General features: G+C 37.5%; 1 pseudogene; it reads right to left on the bottom strand.

Moving 5' to 3' along the window:
- Window positions 1–780: 780 nt before the first annotated feature.
- On the bottom strand, window positions 781–1,960 carry LOC116809511 (DNA repair protein RAD52 homolog; annotated as a pseudogene).
- Between the last annotated feature and the right edge of the window lie 2,862 nt (window positions 1,961–4,822).

Genomic DNA, 4,822 nt, shown 5'->3' with positions numbered 1-4,822 from the left:
TACCCTTCAGCTCTCAAGCCCCTATTCCCTATCCTCCTCATCCCTAAGTAATTACAAATCTACTTTATGTCTCTATAATTTTGTCTGTTTGGGACATTTCATTTAAAAGAAATCATATAATTTGTAGTATTTTGTGACTGGCTTCTTTCATGTTATTAAGTTCTTCTGTGTTGTAGCATATATCAGTACCTTATTTTCTTAGGGCAAAATAATATTCCATTAAATAAACATACCCTTTTTTATGTCATAAACCCATAAGTGAGTTTATTTATATTAAATGAAGATTGTAGCCTGGATTGATACAAAGCAGTAAAAAGCACTACCCCAACCTTTTTCCTGTCATGATCCTCAGTGCTTAACGTGGACAACATTAAAGGCCTGGTACCCTAAAGGAAAGAAGGCAGAGGTTATGCAAAGCAATTGAATGTAGGTAATTGCTGCGGCAGATGGTTAGTACTAAGTCCGGCCTATATTGCTTGAGGGCAAGCAGCCATTGGTGATTCCTAAAATGTCCATCGGTGTTAATATAATAGTTTAGAAATAAATAGTGGGAAGCCTCACAAGCCAAAGAAAAGGTGCTTCATCTGTCCAGAGCCTCTCCCAACTAGAGTGTGGGATGAGGTTTTTAAAAGTGCTCAGCTCTAACTGCAGTGGGCTCTCAGTCAGATCCTATCCATGAGGTTCACAATGAAGCAAGATAAATGCTTAGCAATAAAGGTAATTCTCCACGAGTGATGAACAACTTCATGACCAAAAAGTAGTTTTCCAAGGTCACTTTGCGACAGAGTCCAGTGATGTGGCCAGAGGCTCAGTTAAGATGGATCCAATTTTCTTTTCTTCATATCCTGGCCCTTCCTATGAGATTCCCAGTTTCCTGTTATACATTGGTCAGTGCTGTAAGTTTGGAGGTCTCAAGGTCCAGATTTTGCTTGTGGTTTCTGACAGCAAAGGCTGTGTGGAGTCCTGTTCTGGGTCACCATCTGGTTGTTCAAGGCTGGTGTGTCAGAGGTCTGGGGTGGTTTCTTCTCTAGACAAGGCTTGACCACACCATCCCCTGCATCTGGAGTCACATCCCACATTTCAGAGTTGTCTCCAAGAGTCTCCTCAGTCTTCTCAACTGACGGGGAAAAGTGTGGACTTGCTGTTTCTCCATCTGCTCCCAGAACTGCTGCTGCAGCTGCTTTTGCCAGAACTTCTGCTGGTACGTGGCCTCTCTTGCCAATAGTGGATGAGCTCAGAAGTCGGGAACCTGCAGTCCTTGTCCCCCTGAATCACGACGTGGCTTGGTCTGCAAGGGGAGGTCACATCTTGAAGTTGTGGGTGTCCCAGGGCCATGTTCAGTTGGCAGCTGTTGTATCTTGCCTCTTCCACAGATGATTCAAAATCTTGTCTCTTTGCTTTAGTTTAATCCACTTCAAGAGGCAACTGGCGTGGAAGCTTGTTTAGTGACCTCAAGTAGTCTGTGTCCAGAATACAATTTCCAAGTGCATTCTGAAAACTCCTGGGGGCTCGCTTCAGCCCGTCTGTCACCGCCTCCTTCCTTGCCTTCTCCAAAGATAAGGCCTTGGACTTGAGGCCCTAACACCATAACCCACAACTTCATGATATGAACCATCCTACAACTGTACCCTCACAAACGCACAGACTCCCATGTAGAACTTGCCATAGTTGAGGTCAACAAAATCCACATTCTGCTGCATAATGGAGTGTGCCCTGCCGTTGTAAACAAACATGTCATTGGCCATATTAATTACCCAATGACCCTCAATGTAACACACCTTCTGGCCTCCTCCAGTCATGTGCTACTTATGTATTCTGGGCCCAGCCTCTGCCTCAGGGCCTTCTGAATGGCCTGGTACTCTTCTGCTGTGTACTGGCACTGTCCAAAGCATACCAAGCTGCCATGAGCAGCACTATGGCTGTCACGCTCTCCAAAAATTGCTTCCTCAGTGCCAGACATCTTGATTCTGGTTGACCTCTCTGGCACTGCACAGTGCATGCAGGTAGCTCAGTCTACCCTATTTTGTTTATCCACTAACTTGTTAATGGTCATTTAAGTTGTTTCCACCTTTTGGCTATTGTGCACAGCGCTCCTATGAACATCCATCTATACATTTTTGTTTGAATATCTGCTTTCAAATACTTTGTGTATAAACCTGAGTTTAATTGCTGGGTCCTATGGTAATTCTATGTTTAATTTATTGAGGAACTGTCAAATTGTAGCTCAGAGTGGCTGCACCATTTAAATTCTCATCAGCAAAGTACAAGGGTTCCAATTTCACCATATCCTTACCAACACTTATTTTTTGTTGTTTTAAAATTATTATTATAGCTATCCTAATGGATGTGGTGTCTTATAGTTTTGATTTGCATTTTCCTAATGATTAATGATGATGATTTTTTTTTATTTGCTTGTTGGACATTTGCATGTCTTCCTTGAAAAGATATCTGTTTGTGTCCTTTGCCTCCTGTTTCTTTTTTTTGTTGAGTTATAAGAGATTTTAAAATATGTATTATTGGTGCTACATCCTTATTAGACATACAATTTGCAAATGTTTTCTTCAATTCTGGAGACTGTTTTTTCACTTTCTTGATAGTGTCCTTCAATATACAAGAGTTTTAATTTTTAGGAATTCAAATTTATCTTTTTTCTCTTTCATTTCTGGTGCTTTTGGTGATATGAGAAATCATTGTTAAATAAAAGGTCATGAAAATTTATGCATATGTTTACTTCTAGGAGTTTTAGCTTTTATGTTTAAGTCTTTGGTCCATTTTGGATTTTTTTTAAAGATGTAAAGTAAGGGTCTAACTTCATACTTCTGCATGTAGCTATTGAATGGCACTGGCACCAATTGTTGAAAAGATTATTATTTTCTCATTGAATACTCTTGGCGTCATTGTCAAAAATCAGTGGATCACAGACACACAGTTCTATTTATGAACTCACAATTCTATTCCATTGATTTGTATGTCTATCCTAGTGCCAGTACCACTCTGTCTTGATTACTGTTGCTTTGTAGTAAGCTTTGAAATTAGAAGGAATAAATCCTCCTACTTTGTTAGTCTATTTTAAGATTGATTTGGCCCTTCTGGGTTCCTTGAAGTTCAATGTGAATTTTAGATTCAGCTTGTCACCTTCTACGAAGAAGCAGCCCAGAGTCTGACAAGGATGATGTTGAATCTGTAGACTAATTTGGGGAGTATAGCCATCTTGCATTTTTAAAATTCATTTATGTCTTCTTTAATTTCCTTCAACAATATTTTGTAATTTTGAAAATATGTGTTGCACTTCTTTTGTTAAATTCATTACTAAGTGTGAATTACTTAGTGGCCTCTTATAACTTGGAGACATATCCTTCTGTTGTAGGAAATTTTATCATTATTATTTCTTTGACCATTTCTCTTCTTCCATTTCCTCTGGTCTCTTTTTCTGGAACTCATCTTGGCTGAATGTAGGACTTCCTAGCTTGAACCTCTGGACTTCATTGCTTTATCCCTCTCTTTTAAAAAAAAAAAAAGTTTCTTTGTTTTACTGTGTGAGAGTTTTCCATGACTCTATCTTCCAACTCTTTTATTAAATTTCTCATTTTGATAATAACATTTTTAATTTCTAATAACCTTAATCTTTCTTATTCTATATATTTTTTCTTATTTTATGTATGCATTATTTGCTTATCTTTTTGATGATTCTAATTACAGGTTTTTAAAAAGTTCTTTTTTTCTTCTTTGCACCCTGTTTCTCCTGTACAGTTATATATATACACACAGCACATATTATATAGGCAGTTGTCTACGGTCAACTGATTTTTCACAATAATGCCAAGAGAATGTGTGGGTGTGGGTGTGTGTATATACATATACATAGATATGTCTACACATATATAAATACACACATATGTATACATACATATACATGGATACATTAATATATATACATATCTATGTATGTAGATATATACCCTTATGCATATACATAGATATATACATACGTAGATATATATACAAACACACAAATTTTTTTATAGAAACCTCCTCCCTCCTTCTTGGGACTAGATATTCAACTTTTTTTTTCTCCTTCCTAACTCATAGTTTCTTTAGCAACATCATAAAGGCAGAGAAGCTATGTAAACATTTAGAGATGCAGGCACCAAGTAATGAAAGAAAGCATTTCTATACATAAAATATTATTTATGCCTGTTTTTATTTTTTACATTAAGATATAAACATTCTCTTATCCTAAATAGCTGGTGAAAAAACAGAAACAAAAACGAAAAACAAATTAAGGCTTTAAAAATAACTGGTAAGAAATTTCCAAGTGTTATTGCTGAATGTATCCAAACATCAAACATTATTAAATAAAACTAATCAATTCAATGATAGGGAGGTAGCTCCTGACCAAAGGGGTAGGAGCTATAAAATATCAATACATAGCAAAATCACAATTAACCAGAATGTTCCGAAGCTGGAAACCACCATTCTCAGTAAAGTAACACAGGAACAGAAAACCAAACACCATGTGTTCTCTCTCATAAGTGGGAGTTGAACAATGAGAACACATGGAAACAGGGAGGGGAACATCACATGCTGGGGCCTCTTGGGGAGTGGGGGGCTAGGGGAGGGATAGCATTAGGAGAAATACCTAATATAGAAGTTGGGTTGATGGGTGTAGTAAACCACCATGGCATGGGTATACCTGTGTAAAAACCCTGCACATTCTGCACATGTATCCCAGAACTTAAAGTATAATAAAAAAAGAAAACTCTTTGTTTTAACTATTAGTTTAGAAAACCTTTCTAAATTGAACCACTTCACTTTCCTGGCT

Source organism: Hylobates moloch, unplaced genomic scaffold, assembly GCF_009828535.3.
Source record: "Hylobates moloch isolate HMO894 unplaced genomic scaffold, HMol_V3 SCAFFOLD_1, whole genome shotgun sequence".
Classification (NCBI taxonomy): domain Eukaryota; kingdom Metazoa; phylum Chordata; class Mammalia; order Primates; family Hylobatidae; genus Hylobates; species Hylobates moloch.
This window is presented reverse-complemented; position numbering and strand designations above follow the sequence as displayed.